Source organism: Sabethes cyaneus, chromosome 3 (genome assembly GCF_943734655.1).
Source record: "Sabethes cyaneus chromosome 3, idSabCyanKW18_F2, whole genome shotgun sequence".
Lineage (NCBI taxonomy): Eukaryota > Metazoa > Arthropoda > Insecta > Diptera > Culicidae > Sabethes > Sabethes cyaneus.
Window position 1 is genome coordinate 186,756,817 of NC_071355.1, and position 23,634 is coordinate 186,780,450.

The 23,634-nt window shown below is 37.0% G+C and overlaps 1 protein-coding gene across 1 annotated transcript in view; it reads left to right on the forward strand.

Moving 5' to 3' along the window:
• Nucleotides 1–23,634, forward strand: part of LOC128741600 (facilitated trehalose transporter Tret1-like) — a 546,799-nt gene that overhangs the window by 379,609 nt on the left and 143,556 nt on the right. The window lies entirely within an intron of this gene.

Sequence of the window (23,634 nt, forward strand, 5' to 3'; positions counted from 1 at the left end):
ACAATGGATCAAATATTTAAACTGCGGCAAATCCTCCAAAAGGGCCGTGAATACATGAGTTCCCACGCATCATTTGTTCGTTGACCTCAAAGCCGCATATGATACCATCGACCGAAAAGAGCTATGGAAAATCATAGACGAGAACAGCTGCCCCAGGAAGCTCATCAAACTGATTAAATCTACGATGGATGGTACACAGTGCTGTGTTCGGATTTCGGGTGGATTGTCAAGTTCATTCGAATCACACAGAGGGCTTCGTCAAGGTGATGGTCTTTCATGCCTGCTGTTCAACATAGCACTACAAGGTGTTATGAACCGAACGGATATCAACACGCGGCACGATATTCAACAAATCTAGTCAATTCGTCTGCTTTGCCGATGACATGGATATTATCGGCAGAACATCTGTGGCGGTGGCTGAACAGTACACCAGACTGAAGCGCGAAGCAGAAAAGATTGGGTTAAAGGTAAATACGTCTAAAACAAAGTACATGCTGGCCAGCGGAACCGAGGCCGAACGACACCGCTTGGACAGTAGTATATTGATCGACGGCGATGAGTTTGAGTTAGTCGATGAATTTGTCTACCTTGGCTCACTGGTAACGGCGGACAATGATACCAGCCGTTAGATTCGGAGGCGTATTATCAGCGGAAGTCGTGCTTACTATGTGCTCCACAAGCAATTGCGGTCGAGCAGACTAAGTCCCCGTACAAAGTGTACCCTGTACAAGACGCTTATTAGACCGGTTGTTCTCTACGGGCATGAAACATGGGCATTGCTCGAGGAGGACCTGCGAGTGCTCGGAGTTTTCGAACGACGAGTGCTAAGAACGATCTTCGGCGGTGTATAGGTGAACGAAGTATGGAGGCGGAGGATGAACCATGAACTCGCATAGCTCTACGGCGAACCCAGTATCCAGAAGGTGACTAAAGCTGGATGGATACGATCGGCAGGGCATGTTGCAAGAATGCCGGACAACTACCCTGCAAAGATGGTGTTCGCCTCAAATCCGGTAGGAACCAGTGATGTTAAAAACTCGAAATCGCAAAACTCATCAAAAATCAAAATCAACTGTGAATCATATCAACTTGATCCTATGCAGAAAAAACTCACGCGTGAGTTTTTCTGTTTTTATAGCAAGAAGCACAAAACTCACACATTTTTCTTCCCGCTTGATCATATTCTGCTTTGCTTCAACTGCTACCCGGAGCTATACACCTATACATACAAATTCGTTGTTGAACAGCATAGGCATTCTCTCGTGCGATACGTAACTGTGACTGAGCGTAAGAGAATGAATCTCTAAATAAATCGTAAAGTTAAGCTAAAACACACATTTAAACTACATGTTTATCTAATTTTTATTAGGCTTTTTACTTTCTAGTAAAGAAAATGTCGATACTCGCGAAAGAAACATGTAAATTCTGCCAATTTGTTTGCCATCTTCATTTATGAATGTGTGCTAGCTTTTTTCGCAGCTGATGTTTTCTCTGGCGGTTAATTCTCTTTCGCTCTCTGGTTCATTGTATGAAATACCAGCTGTGGAAGAAGTAAGCAAAATGCTCACAGCTGAATTTGATTCACATCGCATAGCAACAGAGACATCGCATATAATAGCGAGAGAAATTCATATGTGAGTTCGGCGTTTCTGATCAAAGATGAAATTTCTTGTGCTTGAAAACTCATTGAGTTTTTAGCTGCTATGAATTTTTCAACACTGGTAGGAACAAGACGACCAGGAGCACAGCGAGCAAGATGGTTAGACCAGGTGGAGCGAGATCTCGCGGAGAGTACTCGGTGTCCGAGGAATTGGAGAGCGGTAGCCCTCAACCGAGTTACATGGAGAAACTTTGTTCAAACTTTGAAACTTTATTGTGTTTTAGGACGGCAAGCCACCTAAGTAAGTAAGTAAGCGCCAAACAAATGACTGTACGTCAGAAAGACGATGAAAAAACTACGAAAAGACAAGTAAAAGACAACTTTTTTGTTATCTTGACAACAAACCGAACGAAAGGTGATGAAAAGATGACAAAAAACGAAGAAAAGGCGGCAAAATAACAACGATAGCATAAAAAACGACAAGAAACTGCGAACTGCCAACAGAAAGAAACAGATGTCAAAAATCAGAGGGGTTGTGTACAAGACACGACCGCATATATAGGTGACGCAGGACTACGTAAGTCTCTTTGTAGTGATAGTAGCATGTATTCAAGCAACACAAACTATTACTTTCATGCTACCTTACTGAAATTAAAGATTGTTTTTATTATCCATGGTTTCCCACGTTGAAAGGATTTTACCAATTCAATCCTATTCGCGTTGACGGCATTAAACGATCTCTTGCACACTCATAGAAATGCCCGTATGTACGTGTGGGTGAAAATCTGCCAAAATGTTTCGATCTCTTGCGCTCTTTAAGTAATCCCTATTCTGCTTCACCCCTACAGTAAACTTTTGGAGGTGGCAGCAGCTTACGTTCGTCAACGCGAATTTTATCAACAGCACATCTTTTCACTGCACTTCTAATGAAACGGCAAGCATGAGTATTCTTACAGAGCCGTATTATAACCGAACACTACAGCTGTAGCACATTTTTCCAACACAGATACCGTGGACCCCCGTTCGTTTGACCATTTTTAATCTGAACACTTTTTAATTTGAACCCCGTTGCTTTGCACGACGTGCAAATTAAAAATGGTTCAAATGTCATTCTCAACATGACATCATTTGTTTATGCAGACAATGCACATAAACACGATTTGTTTGTACTGACCTAGCGTGTTTAATCGGTTTCACATTTCGTTTTCCTAACGATTAAGAGAGAAATCCGATCGGAAAATGCAATATTCGCACTTGCAACTGCCAACTAAAATAAACCACCAAAACAATAACAAAGAGCAGGGCGGCCAGTTCACACAAGTTTCAGCATATTGTCAGTTCAGAGAAAAATTCTCATCGAGCGATTTTGAACGAAAAAGAAGAAGCAACCCCGCAGTTGTCAAACTTCTCAAACACTGAAACAAAAACGCCGTTATGAATAACACGTGATACACTCATAATTGGAAATGCACAAAAATAAAATTTTCCCAAATCGTCACAAAAAAATTTTATTCCGAAGAACTAACGTCTGTTTTTTTTTTCATTTAAATATAGAAAAATTTTTATCTAGTCACATATTGCCATATTTTATTTACTCACATATTGAAACAAACGTCACGTCGAAATTTATTTGTTTATAACATTCAAACAACCGAACCGATTTTAATGATTTTGGTTCCAAATGAAGTTTTCCGATGAAGTTTTTAGGGAAAGTATTAAGCTGAAGAATAAAACGAAATACACTTCTAATTAAAAATACGCGTGAATATTATTATTATTATTATTATTATTATTATTATTATTATTATTATTATTATTATTATTATTATTATTATTATTATTATTATCTTTTAATTATGTTGGATTTGGTGTAGGCCAAAAATGAATTATCCATAATCCGTACCTATTCAGCTTTTTACGAGCCATACTGGTAGACGTGTTCGTAATATTTGAACAACATTTTTGACATTTCCCTAATATATCGCACGTTTTCTTACCTAGGTCTATAGAACAAGACAAATTTTGATATTTAGCTTTTGTCATACAAGTAAGATATTAAGTTGAATTTTTATTTTATTAACATTATGTACTTCTTTAGATTTGGATTTAAGAAAGAATTATCCGATAAACAGTGTAGAAGCCAGGCAGGATATAATTTATTAGGTAGAAATATCTACGCTTTCTGGAAAAGAATATGAAGGAATGGGAAAACCCGGTTTTAGTTTAGGAAATCAGGATTCATGGGAAGTCCAGGCGTAGAAATTGCATGTCTCGAAGCGCAAGTGACGTGGCATTGAAATTGATTTGAGCGAGGATGTTTGGAGAGTCCAGTTCGCCCGCTAAAACTTTCCTGATTAACAGAACTCTTTCAGTTTTTCTCCTATTGTCGAGAGTTTCAATGTTGAGTAGGTTGCAGTGGTCTTGATACGGCGGAAGCACTAAAGGGTTTCACCAGGGTAGAAATCTCAAAGCATACCGTAAGAATTTTGTTTGTACTGCTTCCAACCTGGAGGACCAAATTCCAGTGAGGGGCTCCAAACTTCAGCAGCATACTCTAGGATAGAACACACAATAGAGAAGTACAGCGAACGTAAGCAAGGTGGATATCTAAATTCTTTGGATACCCTAAATATGAAGCCCAAATCTTGATTGCCTTTAGATATTACATATGCGTAGAGTTTCCGAAAACAGAGAATCGTATCAAGAAGACTTGGGAGTTCTTTGATTACATTTACCCTTTCCAGTATTTCGTTGCTGATGCGGTAGTTTCATATAATAGGTTCTTTCATGCGACTAAAAGAGATGATCGAACACTTGCGCACGCTAGTGGAAAGCTCATTCTTTAGACACCAGTCTGCAAAAATGTCGATTAGTTTTTGTAGTTCACAGCAGTCTTCAATTGATTTGACCGGCACAAACATTTTAAGATCATCAGCGTACAGCAATCTGGATCCTCGTGGAAGTACAGCACAAACGTCGTTAAAGAATAAGGAAAACAATAGCGGTATGAGGTTACTTCTTTGTGGAACGATATTGAAAAACATACAGGACAGTCCATCCGCTTGCCACAACCATCTGCGTGATTCAAAAGGACACGAGGGTGTCCCCGAAACGCGCACGTAGCACATCACTTACTCCAGAGAAGCGTTGATCAGCCACGTCAGTTTATCTGGAAAACCGTACTCAATGTATAAAACGCTTACTAAATAATAGTCCGCCATCTTGGATTTCAAAATGGTGTCAAACATCTATTTTCGACTAGCAGTCGCAGTTAGCTCCGATCTAAAAAAGTTTGTATTGCAAGGTTTTTCATGAAAAATGCTAAATAATAGTCCGCCATCTTGGATTTCAAAATAATGTCAAACATCTATTTTCGACTACTGGCAGTTAGACCCGTTCCAAAAAAAGTCTAATTGCAAGGGTTTTCATCTATAATGCTAAACAATAGTCCATCATCTGGAATTTCAAAATGACGAGACTTACATGAAAAGCATGAGACTATTTTGCAAGATGACATTTAGTATCAGTGACGAAACTGACTGTCATCAGCCCCGATAGGGGCAGCAAGTACATGTAGTTCACTACGAGTTGAGTAGGTTTTTAAACTACTGCACGATTTAGTTAGATACTCTGTCTAGCTCACAGCAGCTCTATGTTTGATTCTAATGGGATGGTTTTTATAACCTTTTCCATGTCAATAATTCGTATTTACATTGCTAACTCTAAAAAATATGTTTCTGCGTCGTTGAAATGTATATTTTAAATGCGCTTTTTAAATTTTTGAATTTTTGTGCGATTAAATGTATATTTTTGCAGGTTATGACTAAAAATAATTCAGCGTGTACACATAATGTTTACGTGTTTCTAAAGATGAATTTGTATCAGTGTTTTATCAGAACTGTCAGTTTCGGTTGTCAGTTGCGGTTGTCAGAATGAGCGCAAAACGCTAATTTTTCTCTGAACGGACAATATTTCGGGTTACCAGTTGTTCAAATTAAAAAGCAACCCCGTTAGTTTGCATGAGGAATCGTTCAAATGAACGGGGGTCCACTGTATCAAATTCGCCGAGGTTTGATCGTCACGCAGTAAAGAATTTGCGATCTGTTGGGACAACGAATTTGTGTCATTTTTTCTGGCACACTTCTCTAACACAGACATCAGATTGGACTAGGTTTAATCGCGTTCGTAAGAAATCTGTTGGCACCAGAGATGCCATATTTTCTAAAAAAAATGTCTGCAACTGCTCGAAAACCGAAAAAATCGAGCACTTTTCCGGCTACTCGAATTTTCTGGTTTAAAAATAATCTGCGAAAATCTGCACACTTTTTTAGGAAGTCTGTGAAAGTTTAAAGAGCTTCGAACAAAAATCTGCGCCAAAACAATAAAAGTCAGAAAAACTGCAAATATCTGCAAATTTCTAATGATCTGCAAGACCGTTCCAAAAATCTGGAATTTGCAGACAAATCTGCAAGTCTGGTATCCCTGGTTGGCACGAGGGGGCTTTGTCACTCTCTGTGGCGTACTTCCCAAGCAAGGACATCAAAATGGTTTAGGTTGAACCACGGTGTTAAGAAATCTTGTTGAAATGAGGAAACTTTGTCACTTGTTTTGGCTTGCTTCCCAAGCACAGATGTCAATTTGATATAGGTTTATATCATCGTGAAGAATCTTCCAACCAATCACGAAGCGAGAATTCTGGTAAAACATAGGTTCATTATTTTCAATTTTTCAATAGTTCAACATCAAGAATCCATACTTTTCTTCATTTGGGTCAATTCTTAGAAGATTTTCCGATCGATTGGTGTAAGAATATTGAAAATCGATCGGAAAACCGCTGAGCTATTAGCGCTCAAAATCTTTCATTTTTCGTGACGCTCGCATTTTTCGATTTTTTGGAATGACACCCTATCTCAAAACTTGCCGTAAGACGTAGTCCTACGTCAAAAACGACGACAATACAATACGCGGGACACCGCGGACGCGCCGCGTGTCGGTCAGGCAGTGGGTTTTGGCTCCTGCCCGTTTCGTTGCGGTTTTCGTCACGTCGCCCACGTATAAATGTGGTGGCTTCCGCCCCGGACACCAGCCAATCGGACGTCGCACTATCGCACCAGAAGAAACGTGGGATGTTCCGTCCCAGAGTCGCCTGTCGAACAGGCTTGCTGTTCAACAGAATATAGTATAAGGTACAAGTTCCGTCTTTGCCAAATTATAATTTTTACGAATACCTGATTTTAGTTATAATGCTCGCTCTGAGCAGAAGAATTAACTAATTTCGCTCCCGTAATAACTAAGCCTAAACCAGGAAAAATCATTAATAATTTATTTACACCACGTTATCACTACTAATTATTACCACTTATAAAAGTCACTCGAGATACTATTACGGCGCGTTCTGCTCGCCGATCGCTCCGCAAACGAAATGGACGAGTCTCTCCTATTCTGCTGGGGTCAAGCCATCGATCCTTCTTTTTCGAACATCCGTGAAAGTATGTTCCATTGAAGGGAAATTGTATGGCCGAAATCAAGTGCCATCTACCGGAGAATAAACGCACTAATATAGAGTAAAGCTTGCGAAATCATTTTGTCCGATTATTTTGCTTCCGGGATTTTTATTTAATTGATTTAATTGAAAATGTTTATTGCCGTTAAGAATTAATTGAAAAAATATTTTAATTGCCAAAAATATTCGCTGCTCGTTACAAAATGATGGCAAAAACACTATGAAAAGACAACAAAAATACGATAAAGAGATCACAAAGAGAGGGCAAGAAACTGCAACAAAGGAATGACAAAAAATGGCGAAAAGGCAACGATAATATGATTGATTAACAACATCTTATCGACGAATAAAAAACGAAAGAACGATAAAAAGACAGTAAATAAACAACAAAATGATGATTAACAGACAGTGAAAAAGACAGCGAAAAGACGACAGAATAATGACGAAGTAGGCTGAGATAAGGCGAAGTGAAGATAAGTAGGTGAAAAGAGGATGAAAATAAAACGAAAGACTGTCGTCGAGATGGAAGATGGTGAAAATACCTCAGAAAGTCGCCGATAACTGTTAAAAAAGCGATAAAGAGCGATAGTAACTAGAAATGGATGCAGACAATGCAAGGAAGAAACAATAAAAAGACAGCAAAACTGCGACAAGAAATGTCAAAAAGATTACAAATGACGATCCAAACAAAAAACGCAACAAAAGACGATAGAAAAATGACAACAAATTGCTGAGCAGATCCAAAAAGCGGATTAAAAAGTGATGGTTAGCATTCACGCCTCTCACGCCGAAGACTCGGGTTCAAATCCTAATTCCACAGAATTCACGAACGATCTAAGTAAAAGTGACTATTCAAACGCGCGTACTTTCGCGGTAAAAATAAAGTGTCAGGTAAAGTTTTTCATCTCTTTTTTTTCCGGCAAAGGTTTGCAAACCTAAAGTTACAAAACTTTTCTTTCCCTCCCTTTCGCACTCAGAAGCATATCATTGAACCTCTGTGAAATTTTGAAATGTTATGTAGAAGTTTTTTTTTACGTAGGACTACGTCTTACGGCAAGGTTTGGGATAGGGTGTCATTCCAAAAAATCGAAAAATGCGTGCGTCACGAAAAATGAAAGATTTTGAACGCTAATAGCTTAGCGGTTTCCAGATCGATTTTAAATATTCTTACGCCAGTCGATCGAAAAATCTTCTACGCATCCACACCAATAATGAAAGTTATTGATTTCAAACAGGGGCTTGCGATGGGTGCCATGCTTTTGTCGCCTACATTTCAGCACATGCGAAAAAGAAACAGCAAGTCACTGCATGCGTTTCACTCGACAATGTTGGCAGCAAATTTACCTATCAGGCGGGCGCTTTTTCTGCAATAGCGCCCTTCGTTAAGTTGACTGTCAACCACCGTTCGTTAAGATAGGGATAACACCCCGCTGATTTCAAAGTACGTACTATTGAAAAATTGAAAATAATGAAACATTGTCCAACTGGAAATCCTCGCTTCGTGATTGGTTGGAAGATTCCTTACGATGATCTAAACCTATACCCATTTGATGTCTGTGCTTTAGAAGTAAGCCAAAACAAGTGACAAAGTTTCCTTATCTCAACAAGATTTCTTAACACCGCGCTTAAACCAGGACCATTTTGATGTCCTTGCTTGCCTAGTCCAATTTGAAGTCTGTGTTAGGGAAGTGTGCCAGGAATAATGACTAAAGTCCATCGTCTCAACAGATTGCAAATTATTTACGGCGAGACGATTTAACCTAGGCGAATTTGATACCTGTGTTGGAAAAGTGCGCTTCAGTTGTAGCGTACGGTTATAATTTAATTCTGTAGAGTAAGGAGGGGTAAAAGTGCGATGAGGGTAAAAGTGCGATTCAATGATTTATCAGTGCGGATTCCGAGTAAATTGACTACATTGGCATGGATGAGTGAGTACTTTGACAGCTTAAATCTATCGTAAACATTTGTTGTTTACGAAGCATAGTTGCTGAGTTATGGGTAAATGTTATTTTCGAACGGTTTTGATGTAATATTTTGTTGTACGGCAAATACGATATCAACAGGAAGATATTACTTGTTGACAAATTGTAACAGCGTTTTACATCACTCAGATATCTCTCTTGAAATTGCGGTGAGAAGAATTTACAAAATATATTTCGCTTTTCCATAATTTAATCTAACCCCGTCAAACGCCTAGCGGGGCAAAAGTTCGATTTACTGACGGGGTAAAAGTTCGATTCATGGATCGAAAATCTAACTCATTTTACTGACGGGACGACGACACTATGAAAGTCCTTGCGACTTGTAAGGTACTGCGCGCGACGCTGTTCGTCTGTCAGCGAAAGTCAGGGCGAGGAGGGTAAAAGTGCGATGAAGGTAAAACTGCGATTTAATGATTTATCGGTGCAGATTCCGAGTAAATTGATTACATTGGCATGGATGGGTGACTACTTTGACAGCTTGAATCTAACGTAAACTTTGGTTGCTTACGAAACATAGTTGCTGAGTTATGTGCAAATGTTATTTTAGGGCGGTTTTGATGTAATTTTTCGTTATACGGGTAATACGATATCAACAGGTTGATTTTACTTGTTGAAAATTTGTAGCAGTGTTTTACATCACTCGCATATCTGTTTTGAAAATCCGGCGAAAAGAGTTTACAAAATATATTTCGTTTTTCCATAATTAAATCAAACCCCGTCAAGTGCCTAGCGGGGCAAAATTGCGATTCATGAACAAGGCAAAAATCGATAGCTAATTAAATACAGCTTTTGGCACTATATTACAGATACTAGAAATGGAAGATCTGCAGAACACTGTGTGCTCTACAGATGTTGGTCGAAGGAAAACAATGTTTTCCGCTGATGAAACAAAAAACAAACGTTTAGGAAAGTTTCGATCTGACGGAGGCTGCAATACACCAGCGCAAAATAGGAAAGGTGTAAATTGAGAATATTCCTTACCGAAACATACCGCAGATTGAAGATAATATGGTTTTGTAAGCTACTGCTGTGTTAATTTCATGGATTCGAGCTTCGCACTTTTGCCCCGCACTAATCGAACTTTTGCCCCGCTAGTGGGGTAAAGGTGCGAATCGGCACTTGATCAGAAGAATGAAGAATTTATTTTCAATAACTATTATTCCAGATGATTTATAGTTGAATGTAAAGACATTGAGTAGCTGCATCACTATAAAATATATTTGGTTGTTGTCCTTCTTTATATCTCGCGAAAATTGATGACAACTTCAAACATCGCACTTATGCCCCGCCTTACTCTATGGATGCGCATGTTTGACGTTTCATAGGAAGTGTAGTGAAAAGATGTCCTGTTGATAAAATGGGATTGAATTGGTAAAATCCCTACAATGTGGTGAAACGATTGGTAATAAAAACAATCTTTAATTTCTGTAAGGTAGCAGGAAAGCGATAGTGTATGTTCTTGATTTTGTTAAATTGCTTCCAAATTCACATAGAAATAACTCTGGAATATATTGAGTATTGGACGTATCTAATATTACTACTTTGGTAAATGTTACATACATCGCATGTGGCATGTATTTATGCTGCATATAGAATGTATACATCGAATGATTACATGCATGAATACCTGCTATTATCACTACAAAGAGTCTTTTACGTAGTTCTGCGTCACCTACATATACGGTCGTGTCTTGTACACAAGCCTTCTGATTTTTTTTATAAAACACGTAGAAAGGTGCGCCGTAAAATCGTGCAAATGGATCCTTTACAATATTTCATTATATATCAAAATTGCGTAACTGTGAACAATTGTACGAAATTTTCTGAAGTTGTCTAAAAAGAACTGAATTATGCAGGAAAAATCGCAAAAGGTCTGATATTATAGGTTTATACACCGAGAAAAATTGTTACTCTTAATTTATGTAAGCAAAGCCTTGGGTATAAGCTTAAAAACGTCTTGACCCTTATTTAGCGACAGATTTCGCAGCCGGCTTTTGGCGTACATGACAATTACGGGGCTAGTGCTATGATCCCACACTCTAGCAGCATCGCTTAGCCAACGTTCGAGCATATGACGACGAACCACCTCAATTCAGAAAGGGTCACTCTTAGGGTAAAAATTATTACGGGTTTAACACAACGAGTTTCTGTGTAAAAAAAATGCTGAAACTGGTATCTTTCATCGCTAGGTGGATTTACTCCGGTTGTTTTTATATTGCATAGTATCATAAAAATGGCTTTTCAGTGAACATTACTCACACCAATGGTTATTAGTATGGTTGTAATTATGGCATCACTTCGGGTAGCACCGGAACGATTGATCGCGAAATGAAAACCTATGTTTATGCAATGTGCAATGATTGCCATGTTCCATTGCCATAAGTTGATGGCGTGAGATATGCTCGTGTATAAATGTAGTAAATGTTGCCGTTATCTCGTTTTTTAATACGTTCAAGAACACATCCTGTTTGGCTTTGATCGTAAACACCAGCTTTGCTACAATGATATTACCTTGTTAGTATGCGTCAAGGATGGATGTTTCGAAGGGTTTGTGTTATTGTCAATTGTAGCGTAGCGTATGCTATTTGAAATGATAAATTGTTGTTAGAAGAGTTGCTACCAACAACTTTATAACAATTTATCAGGTGAAGCTATAATATGCTTGGTTCGAAGTTTCATTATTCATATATTAAATTAAATAAGCTCAGCTTTCAAAATATTGTGGAAGATGAAACTGTGATGAAACTGAATCGCATAATATGTGACGCAAATCCTTTCTTTACATAGTAACAGCAATAGAAATGGCAAAAAAGCTAAGTATAATGCCACATTTATTCATGTTCTAATGCGACTTAATTTCTCAACCCAATTAAGCTGTAAAAAAGGCACAGTTTTAATTTAGTAACTTGCTTGTTGCATGTCGCTGCACTGCATTTTCCCCACAATTAACTGCTTGGCACGCTAATTTCCTCCGGAACAATAATTCACGCGACGGTACTACTGGTCGACACGAGCAGTGAATCTACTCTGAACTCATGATCCGCAGGACGCGAACGAAAATAACTAGCAACTCTTGCTGTGCTGCTGCTGTGGGTATAGGACCAGCCAGCGCAGATGCGCCCTTCACCTAATTAAGCCGGATAAAGTAGGCTAAATGAAATCTATTTATTTTAAATACCCCATAAGCCGGAACTTCGCCGGAGCACGTATAGTGGACGCGTCCCCGTAGGACACTAATTACGGTCCGCGATGGGTGATTCGACAGACAGACGGCGTCGTCGACGTCGACGTCGACGGTGGTGGAGGAAGCATCCCTCACGTTTGTTGCGAGAAGTTGTCTGCTAATGATCAATTAAGGCAGGCAGCCATCGCCGCATCGGCCGACTCATCATGCAACAGTTGAGCGCGATTTAGAATACACTTTGAATACAGAGTTGGGTGGAAGGGCAAATTTTAGTCGCGCTTAGGGCTTACAGATTTAAGTGTTTATTATGCATTTAACGTGCGAGCGGCAATTTAATTTCAATTAGCGAAAAAGGGAAAATATTTCTAGCTTAGTTTAAGGACAGAGAATTGTTGATTTGTCATCACAATGGGTTGAATTAATCAATTTCCGCAGAAATACGAATCGAAAATCTTCAAGGTGGGCATCCTAATTGGTTCTGATGAAATAATGACGCAGTGCCGTGATACGAATGAAAAAGTTTGCTTTACTTCCTCTATGGAGGTTTCACAGCCTTCCCAGTAGAACAAAATAAACCTGAGTTGTTGTAGCAGAATGTGTTATAAATAACAAGCTTTTTATACCAAATGCTTTTTTGAGGTTTGTTGCAAATTTGGTCTTGCTTCTAGCCCTCTGGGTAATCGGCGAGGATAAGAAAATTTAACAGTTTTGCACAACTTCCGGTGCTTTGAAAATTATACACTCCAACAAGGCAAACCACACTTTGGTCTGCTCAAGTTGTGTTGGTTAAAAACTTTACATACGCGCAAGTGGAATCCCGACTTGGCACCTTTAAAGCAAAACAAAGCACCACGTTAAAAACTCAACAGTGTGTAAATTTTAACTCACGTTTCTACCACACGAAGGCGAAAGTATAAAAATAAGATTTTCTGAAACTAGAGTCGTGGGCACTTTTACGACTTAGGAGGGGTTGGGTAGGAAATAGTTTTTCCATGTTGAGCAAGACGTAAAACTGAGACTAAGAAGAATGAATGCTTGCCTTTAAAACCTCTTTCTCTAGAGGAAAGTGAAGCGAAAACTTTGCCGCAGCGCTCTTTACTGCTAACTGTGTACGTTCCTAAGGTACTAAGGATTTTACGCTTGACGTATTTATCACGGGACTTGTTAGTGCGAAATCGTAATCCTTTTTTTGCTTCGCGTCAATCTTAAACTTTTTAACTTGTTTCGGCTTCTTCATCTTGATTTCGTTTGTTGCACAGAAAAATTCGCATCGTAAAAGTTCATTTCTGAAGCTTAAACTGCATTTTGGTATTTCTTATTTTACAAATCAGACAAGCGTCGAACTTAGTTATACCTCGAACAGTTCAACTCAATCAATTCTCGACATTTTATTTTATTTTCCACTTGGTAAATTAAATGCAGATGCAACTATATCACTAGAATGAAATATTTTTTTTTAATTTTGCATCTTTCAAATGAGTTCTAGCGTGACTAAAACTTACGCAAATGTGGGAACTACTCTAAAATTGTGAACCCTAAATCAAAAGAAAGAAAAAACGCATCAAAACAGAAGCAACTTCAATAGATTGACCCAGAAAAGCTTTTCAATAATTGAAGCGTAGGTACATATCAGTTTTAGAGCGTGCAGAAAAAGTGCACTGAAAACTCCAGACCGCATCAACCGGCAGTGCATGTAATGGAATTTCAAATGAGCTTGGCTGATTCGAAAACTGTCCGAATCCCATTATCCGTACAGTTTCATCTCCTATCGGGTGTCACCGCCGCGCCACGCCGCGCCGCTTCCGAACAGTCAGCCGGTGGTCCTTTTGCCAGCAGCGCAGCGGTCGAATCCGAATCAGCTCCACCAGTGCCAGTGAGTGCAGCAGTGTCACAAATTGATACAGGATCAAGATTAAATTTTGCACCCCCAAACAACCGGATTGTCAACCGGAGTCACCATCAGGCAGATAGGGTGCGAGAAACAGGAGGCATGGCAAAAATTTAAAAGATGTGTGTCTCTTCTGATTGGGGCTTTGCAATGGCTGTGGAAGATTCGTTTTCGATGGTTCCAGCTCACTGTAACCTTTCTTCTCACGTCAGTTCGCTTGATTTCGGATTGTGCTACGGCGGACGTACTAAATTGCTTTGAACTCATCATTATTGCAACTTTCCAACGTTCTGGGCCTTTCCGCTCATATATACGGAATTCCTACCGGGATTGATTGGATTTCCTTACGGAAATCTCAGTTGACACAGAATAAAAAAGATCGGTGACTCTTTTTCGGCCTCGTTGCAACAGGAACTGCTTTGTTATATGATATGTTATTTAAGAGTTTTGTTACGTGCCAGTGATTGAATTTGTTATTGCCTTTTTGGCAGATATCGATCGAACAAACTACTTTGATGAATAGATCACCAATCTGTTTTGCAAAAGGAGGTTGCTTTTTAGTTTTGAATCACCAAAGTGACTGTAGTTTTTATCGGCTTGGCCATTATCAATGACAGTTTATTCCCGTAGGTCAAATTTTTTTTTATAATAATGCTTCGTACAATATTTTACATAATCCAGAAAAAAGTTTTTCCAGAATTTTCGTCAGTGATCAAATACCACAAGAAAATAATTTAATTTTTCACAAGTTTTAAATAATTTAATTTTTAATTTCCTATTTATTGTCAAATAGCGTAAGGCAAGCCTATTTAATTTGCTATATCCGATGTTCCCAAGCCAACATCGTTTCAGGTTTCAACTACAAATATATATCTTACATCTACTAGATATTTAAATAGCATTAATCTTGTTCGTCAATTCCGCAGAAAATTTCATAAAGTGCCGAGAATTTTCGGTTCAAGCTGTATGATGATTTCGATAAATTTTCATATCGGATCAAAAGCTCAATTCAAAAAAGCAAGGGTCAAAAGTCAGCAAAGGATAAAAAAATCCTAAGAAATCAAAAAAGTAAAAAATAAAGAGATAAAAATAAATAAAGCAGCAAAGTCTATAATATCAAATATAATCGTAATTCAAAAAGACAAGAAAAAAATTGCAAAAATTTGAATTGACAACAGTCAAATAAAACAAGAAAGTTAAAAAGAGAAAATTTTAACAGCCAAAAAGACAAAAGAGTCAAAATAGTGAGAAAACCAAAGAGAGATACTGTCTGAAAAGTCTAAGAGCTTAAAAGAACAAAAGTCAAAAAGAACAAAATCCAAAAACAAAAGTCAAAGTTGTAGTCCAAAAAGTCTAAATTACCAAACAGTCTACAAAGTATATAAAATTAAAATATTAGTAAATAAAGTAAAGAATGTCAAAAAAATCAGAGCAGTCCTAAAAAGTCACAACGAAATAGAAGTCAAAGAAGTTATAAAAGGTTAAAACAAATTGAGGAGGTAAAATTTTAAAATGTCAAACAATCACAATAACCTTAAGAGTTCGAGAATTTCTAAATAAAAAAAATTCAAAAACCAAAGCAGTGAAAAATATAAGTTATAAAAGAAGACAGAAAGTAAAATCATTCGAACAAACTACAAACTACAACTACAAAAAATTAGATTTGGACGGCCGAGCGTTCGGTAAACCTTTGTATGATACCCAACATTAGTAAATATTCGTGAACGTTGATATGCACCACCGAAATTTTCACCGAACGCTCGGCTGTCCAAATTTTGGCAAATTTTACCGAGTTTTTAAGTATATAAAAAGCTAAAAAAGTCAGAAAAATTGAAAGGCATTTAATAAAGTTAATGAAATAAAAAGAACAAAAATATCAAAAGCCCAGTGGCCAAAAATCCTAAAAGAGATTCTAAAGAGACAAAAGACATATCATAGGAGACAAAGAAGCACAAAAAGTTTAAAAATTTAAAATAAAAAATAAAAATTAAAAATCAAAAACCAAACAGTCAAAATATTCAAAAAACAGCTAAGTCAGGAAGAAAACAATCCAGAATATTTGCAAAGTCCAAAAAATTGAAATAGGAAAACAATCAGAATAAAGTTAAAAAAAGCAAAGCTCAAAAGTCGAAAGCCAAAAGTCGACCGTCAAATGTCAAAAGTCAAAAGTCAAAATTCAAAAGTCACAAAAGTCAAAAGTCAAGTCACAAAGGTCAAGTCACGAAGTCAAAAGTCAAATCAAAAGTCAAATCAAAAGTCAAATCAAAAGTCAAATCAAAAGTCAAATCAAAAGTCAAATCAAAAGTCAAATCAAAAGTCAAATCAAAAGTCAAATCAAAAGTCAAATCAAAAGTCAAATCAAAAGTCAAATCAAAAGTCAAATCAAAAGTCAAATCAAAAGTCAAATCAAAAGTCAAATCAAAAGTCAAATCAAAAGTCAAATCAAAAGTCAAATCAAAAGTCAAATCAAAAGTCAAAAGTCAAACAGTCGAACAGTTGAACAGTCGAACAGTCGAACAGTCGAACAGTCGAACAGTCGAACAGTTGAACAGTTGAACAGAATTACAGAGTCAAAGATGTAAAGAGTCAAAGAGTCAAAGAGTCAAAGAGTCAAAGAGTCAAAGAGTCAAAGAGTCAAAGAGTCAAAGAGTCAAAGAGTCAAAGAGTCAAAGAGTCAAAGAGTCAAAGAGTCAAAGAGTCAAAGAGTCAAAGAGTCAAAGAGTCAAAGAGTCAAAGAGTCAAAGAGTCAAAGAGTCAAAGAGTCAAAGAGTCAAAGAGTCAAAGAGTCAAAGAGTCAAAGAGTCAAAGAGTCAAAGAGTCAAAGAGTCAAAGAGTCAAAGAGTCAAAGAGTCAAAGAGTCAAAGAGTCAAAGAGTCAAAGAGTCAAAGAGTCAAAGAGTCAAAGAGTCAAAGAGTCAAAGAGTCAAAGAGTCAAAGAGTCAAAGAGTCAAAGAGTCAAAGAGTCAAAGAGTCAAAGAGTCAAAGAGTCAAAGAGTCAAAGAGTCAAAGAGTCAAAGAGTCAAAGAGTCAAAGAGTCAAAGATCAAAGAGTCAAAGAGTCAAAGAGTCAAAGAGTCAAAGAGTCAAAGAGTCAAAGAGTCAAAGAGTCAAAGAGTCAAAGAGTCAAAGAGTCAAAGAGTCAAAGAGTCAAAGAGTCAAAGAGTCAAAGAGTCAAAGAGTCAAAGAGTCAAAGAGTCAAAGAGTCAAAGAGTCAAAGAGTCAAAGAGTCAAAGAGTCAAAGAGTCAAAGAGTCAAAGAGTCAAAGAGTCAAAGAGTCAAAGAGTCAAAGAGTCAAAGAGTCAAAGAGTCAAAGAGTCAAAGAGTCAAAGAGTCAAAGAGTCAAAGAGTCAAAGAGTCAAAGAGTCAAAGAGTCAAAGAGTCAAAGAGTCAAAGAGTCAAAGAGTCAAAGAGTCAAAGAGTCAAAGAGTCAAAGAGTCAAAGAGTCAAAGAGTCAAAGAGTCAAAGAGTCAAAGAGTCAAAGAGTCAAAGAGTCAAAGAGTCAAAGAGTCAAAGAGTCAAAGAGTCAAAGAGTCAAAGAGTCAAAGAGTCAAAGAGTCAAAGAGTCAAAGAGTCAAAGAGTCAAAGAGTCAAAGAGTCAAAGAGTCAAAGAGTCAAAGAGTCAAAGAGTCAAAGAGTCAAAGAGTCAAAGAGTCAAAGAGTCAAAGAGTCAAAGAGTCAAAGAGTCAAAGAGTCAAAGAGTCAAAGAGTCAAAGAGTCAAAGAGTCAAAGAGTCAAAGAGTCAAAGAGTCAAAGAGTCAAAGAGTCAAAGAGTCAAAGAGTCAAAGAGTCAAAGAGTCAAAGAGTCAAAGAGTCAAAGAGTCAAAGAGTCAAAGAGTCAAAGAGTCAAAGAGTCAAAGAGTCAAAGAGTCAAAGAGTCAAAGAGTCAAAGAGTCAAAGAGTCAAAGAGTCAAAGAGTCAAAGAGTCAAAGAGTCAAAGAGTCAAAGAGTCAAAGAGTCAAAGAGTCAAAGAGTCAAAGAGTCAAAGAGTCAAAGAGTCAAAGAGTCAAAGAGTCAAAGAGTCAAAGAGTCAAAGAGTCAAAGAGTCAAAGAGTCAAAGAGTCAAAGAGTCAAAGAGTCAAAGAGTCAAAGAGTCAAAGAGTCAAAGAGTCAAAGAGTCAAAGAGTCAAAGAGTCAAAGAGTCAAAGAGTCAAAGAGTCAAAGAGTCAAAGAGTCAAAGAGTCAAAGAGTCAAAGAGTCAAAGAGTCAAAGAGTCAAAGAGTCAAAGAGTCAAAGAGTCAAAGAGTCAAAGAGTCAAAGAGTCAAAGAGTCAAAGAGTCAAAGAGTCAAAGAGTCAAAGAGTCAAAGAGTCAAAGAGTCAAAGAGTCAAAGAGTCAAAGAGTCAAAGAGTCAAAGAGTCAAAGAGTCAAAGAGTCAAAGAGTCAAAGAGTCAAAGAGTCAAAGAGTCAAAGAGTCAAAGAGTCAAAGAGTCAAAGAGTCAAAGAGTCAAAGAGTCAAAGAGTCAAAGAGTCAAAGAGTCAAAGAGTCAAAGAGTCAAAGAGTCAAAGAGTCAAAGAGTCAAAGAGTCAAAGAGTCAAAGAGTCAAAGAGTCAAAGAGTCAAAGAGTCAAAGAGTCAAAGAGTCAAAGAGTCAAAGAGTCAAAGAGTCAAAGAGTCAAAGAGTCAAAGAGTCAAAGAGTCAAAGAGTCAAAGAGTCAAAGAGTCAAAGAGTCAAAGAGTCAAAGAGTCAAAGAGTCAAAGAGTCAAAGAGTCAAAAGAGTCAAAGAGTCAAAGAGTCAAAGAGTCAAAGAGTCAAAGAGTCAAAGAGTCAAAGAGTCAAAGAGTCAAAGAGTCAAAGAGTCAAAGAGTCAAAGAGTCAAAGAGTCAAAGAGTCAAAGAGTCAAAGAGTCAAAGAGTCAAAGAGTCAAAGAGTCAAAGAGTCAAAGAGTCAAAGAGTCAAAGAGTCAAAGAGTCAAAGAGTCAAAGAGTCAAAGAGTCAAAGAGTCAAAGAGTCAAAGAGTCAAAGAGTCAAAGAGTCAAAGAGTCAAAGAGTCAAAGAGTCAAAGAGTCAAAGAGTCAAAGAGTCAAAGAGTCAAAGAGTCAAAGAGTCAAAGAGTCAAAGAGTCAAAGAGTCAAAGAGTCAAAGAGTCAAAGAGTCAAAGAGTCAAAGAGTCAAAGAGTCAAAGAGTCAAAGAGTCAAAGAGTCAAAGAGTCAAAGAGTCAAAGAGTCAAAGAGTCAAAGAGTCAAAGAGTCAAAGAGTCAAAGAGTCAAAGAGTCAAAGAGTCAAAGAGTCAAAGAGTCAAAGAGTCAAAGAGTCAAAGAGTCAAAGAGTCAAAGAGTCAAGAGTCAAAGAGTCAAAGAGTCAAAGAGTCAAAGAGTCAAAGAGTCAAAGAGTCAAAGAGTCAAAGAGTCAAAGAGTCAAAGAGTCAAAGAGTCAAAGAGTCAAAGAGTCAAAGAGTCAAAGAGTCAAAGAGTCAAAGAGTCAAAGAGTCAAAGAGTCAAAGAGTCAAAGAGTCAAAGAGTCAAAGAGTCAAAGAGTCAAAGAGTCAAAGAGAGTCAAGAGTCAAAGAGTCAAGAGTCAAAGAGTCAAAGAGTCAAAGAGTCAAAGAGTCAAAGAGTCAAAGAGTCAAAGAGTCAAGAGTCAAAGAGTCAAAGAGTCAAAGAGTCAAAGAGTCAAAGAGTCAAAGAGTCAAAGAGTCAAAGAGTCAAAGAGTCAAAGAGTCAAAGAGTCAAAGAGTCAAAGAGTCAAAGAGTCAAAGAGTCAAAGAGTCAAAGAGTCAAAGAGTCAAAGAGTCAAAGAGTCAAAGAGTCAAAGAGTCAAAGAGTCAAAGAGTCAAAGAGTCAAAGAGTCAAAGAGTCAAAGAGTCAAAGAGTCAAAGAGTCAAAGAGTCAAAGAGTCAAAGAGTCAAAGAGTCAAAGAGTCAAAGAGTCAAAGAGTCAAAGAGTCAAAGAGTCAAAGAGTCAAAGAGTCAAAGAGTCAAAGAGTCAAAGAGTCAAAGAGTCAAAGAGTCAAAGAGTCAAAGAGTCAAAGAGTCAAAGAGTCAAAGAGTCAAAGAGTCAAAGAGTCAAAGAGTCAAAGAGTCAAAGAGTCAAAGAGTCAAAGAGTCAAAGAGTCAAAGAGTCAAAGAGTCAAAGAGTCAAAGAGTCAAAGAGTCAAAGAGTCAAAGAGTCAAAGAGTCAAAGAGTCAAAGAGTCAAAGAGTCAAAGAGTCAAAGAGTCAAAGAGTCAAAGAGTCAAAGAGTCAAAGAGTCAAAGAGTCAAAGAGTCAAAGAGTCAAAGAGTCAAAGAGTCAAAGAGTCAAAGAGTCAAAGAGTCAAAGAGTCAAAGAGTCAAAGAGTCAAAGAGTCAAAGAGTCAAAGAGTCAAAGAGTCAAAGAGTCAAAGAGTCAAAGAGTCAAAGAGTCAAAGAGTCAAAGAGTCAAAGAGTCAAAGAGTCAAAGAGTCAAAGAGTCAAAGAGTCAAAGAGTCAAAGAGTCAAAGAGTCAAAGAGTTAAAGAGTCAAAGAGTCAAAGAGTTAAAGAGTCAAAGAGTCAAAGAGTCAAAGAGTTAAAAAGTCATTGTGTCAAAGAAATAAAAGCATGAGAAGCAGTGTGCAGAAGTAGAAAATGTACGTAGAAATTAGAAAATAGCAAGTAGAAAACAGAAAAGGGAAAGCCTAAAACAGAAAGCAAAAAGCAAAAAGCAGAGCACAGAAAGTAGAAAGTAGAGAGTAGAAAGTATTTATTTATTTATTTACTATTTGATGGGGCTTTCAACCGTTGGTTGGTTCACCCCAAAGAAGAAAGTAGAAAGCAGAATGCAGAAAGCAGAGAGTAGAAAAAACAGAAAGTAGAAAGCAAAAAAACACAAAGTAGAAAGCGGAATGCAGAAAACAAAAAGCAGAGTGCAGAAAGTAGAAAGCAGAAAGCAGGAAGCAGAGAGCACAAGGCAAAAGGCAGAAAGTAAAAAACAAAAAGCAGAAACCAGAAAGCAGAATGCATATAGCAAAACTCAGAGAGCAGAAGGTATAAACCAGAAAACAGAAGGCAAAAAGCAGAAAACAGAAAGTAGAAAGCAGAGAGCGGAAGGTAGAAAACTGTACGTGGAAATTAGATAAAAGCAAGTAGAAGGCATAAAGTAAAGAGCAGATAATAGAAAGTAGAAAGCAGAAAGCGGTTACCTGAAATTAAATTAAAAAGAAAACTTTCCAATTAAATTCTACTATGTATATTTATTCTTGACAGATACGAAATTCGCCTACGACTTGCAGGCTTCATCAGTGTCTGTTCTCGAACTCACTGATGACACTGACACTGATAAAACCTGCAAGTCGTAGGCGAAATACGTATCTGTCAAGAATATATATACATAGTAGAATTAAATTGAAAAGTTTTCTTTTTAATTTATTTCAGGTTTTGTATTCTACTAAGACGCTCCAAAAACTTTAGAAAGCGGAAAGCAGAAAGCAGACAGTACAAAGTAGAAAGCAGAAAGCTGATAGCAGAAAGCAGAAAGCAAAAAGCAGAATGTAAAAAACGAAAAGTAGAAAGCAGAAATCAGAAAGTCGACAGTAGAAAATAGACAGCAGAAAGCAGAAGGCTGAAAGAAGAAAGTAGAATGCGAAAAGAAAAAAGTAAAGAGCAGAAAATGGAAAACAAAATTAGAAAAGCATAGACCAGAAAGTAGGAAGTAGAGAACAGAAAGCAGAAAAGCATAGACCAGAAAGCAGAAAATAGAAAACAGAAAGTATTTGGCAGAGAGCAAAAAGCAGAAAGCACAAAGCAGAAAGTTGGAAGTAGAAACAAGACAGCAGAAATCAAAGAGCAAAAAAAAAGTAAAAAGTAAAAAGTAAAAAGTAAAAAGTAAAAAGTAAAAAGTAAAAAGTAAAAAGTAAAGAGTAAAAAGTAAAAAGTAAAAAGTAAAAAGTAAAAAGTAAAGAGTAAAAAGTAAAAAGTAAAAAGTAAAAAGTAAAAAGTAAAAAGTAAAAAGTAAAAAGTAAAAAGTAAAAAGTAAAAAGTAAAAAGTAAAAAGTAAAAAGTAAAAAGTAAAAAGTAAAAAGTAAAAAGTAAAAAGTAAAAAGTAAAAAGTAAAAAGTAAAAAGTAAAAAGTAAAAAGTAAAAAGTAAAGAGTAAAAAGTAAAAAGTAAAAAGTAAAAAGTAAAAAGTAAAAAGTAAAAAGTAAAAAGTAAAAAGTAAAAAGTAAAAAGTAAAAAGTAAAAAGTAAAAAGTAAAAAGTAAAAAGTAAAAAGTAAAAAGTAAAAAGTAAAAAGTAAAAAGTAAAAAGTAAAAAGTAAAAAGTAAAAAGTAAAAAGTAAAAAGTAAAAAGTAAAAAGTAAAAAGTAAAAAGTAAAAAGTAAAAAGTAATAACATTAAAAGTCAAAAATGCAACTGTCTAAAGTCAATTGTTACTAACTAACAGTCGAAACTCGGCAATCAAGAGCTGGAAATCGATAGTCCAAACAAAATGTTAATGGATTTGACCAAACTGTTTTCTAACATTACCTCATTAAACGATTTATTCGGTGAATTCCTCATTAATAATGAAATAAATCATGAGCGAAGTCATGTTCATTGAGTTCTCTCAGAAGCAGCTTTATTGAGTTTGTCAATTAAGATAACAGTGTCTACTAACGTAATCAAAGTTGATTTTCTCTGTGGAACTCCAGCAAGCTTCGAAACCCAATTAAAATTTGACTAAATTAGACTAAACTGCTGACACTTGCGAAAAAAAAAACTCATTTGTTTATGAAAATTGTCATCAATGATCAAATAATTGAAAATAAACTAGATCACACTAAATAGCTTTTGGTAAAACAATTATTTCCACTGCTAATCGTCCGGGATAAACGAAGCTGCCGCTCCCAAAAATAATCCGATTTATTCGAAAACAAACTATCATGAAGCGGCTCTCGCTGATTGGCAAATGTCTATCATGTTGTCATGGATTATCATGTCATTCGCAGCCAATTTAATTACCTTGCCGTGTAGCTGACATTTTCAACTCTATCATTTTTGCCCAATGATGAAATTCGCTTTTTTTGTGCGATTGCACAAAATTACCATCTAGCCATGAGCATAACCCAGTTTATTCGGCCGATGCTGTTGCTGCCGGTCGCCGCCCTCTAAGGTATGCGACAGAATTTGCGACTGCTTTAATTATAGTTTTATTTTTAATCTTGGTTTCATAGTTTTTCTTACAAGCATTTTAAAACTTTATTTTACTAATAAAATTTTTATTTTCTTGCATTGCGAAGTGCCACCCTACAATCTCAGAAACCAAAATCTGGTGCAACATGCCGCAGTACTTGGGGAACATAAGGCGTACGAAATTGCAATATTATTTTACACCCCTCATCAGAGCTGGTTATCGAGAAGACTGCATGCCTGAAATCCCCACCGGCTGCACTCACAATCAACATGGGTGATTATGAGCAATTGTACCCTTTTACTCAGCAACGTTAACATTAAATGAAAAATGGTCCCATTCAATCCCAAATGAATATTAATCCAGATTTTCATCATTACGCCCTTGTCAGCCGTCCTCTAGCAAGGCCTGGTCTTTCCC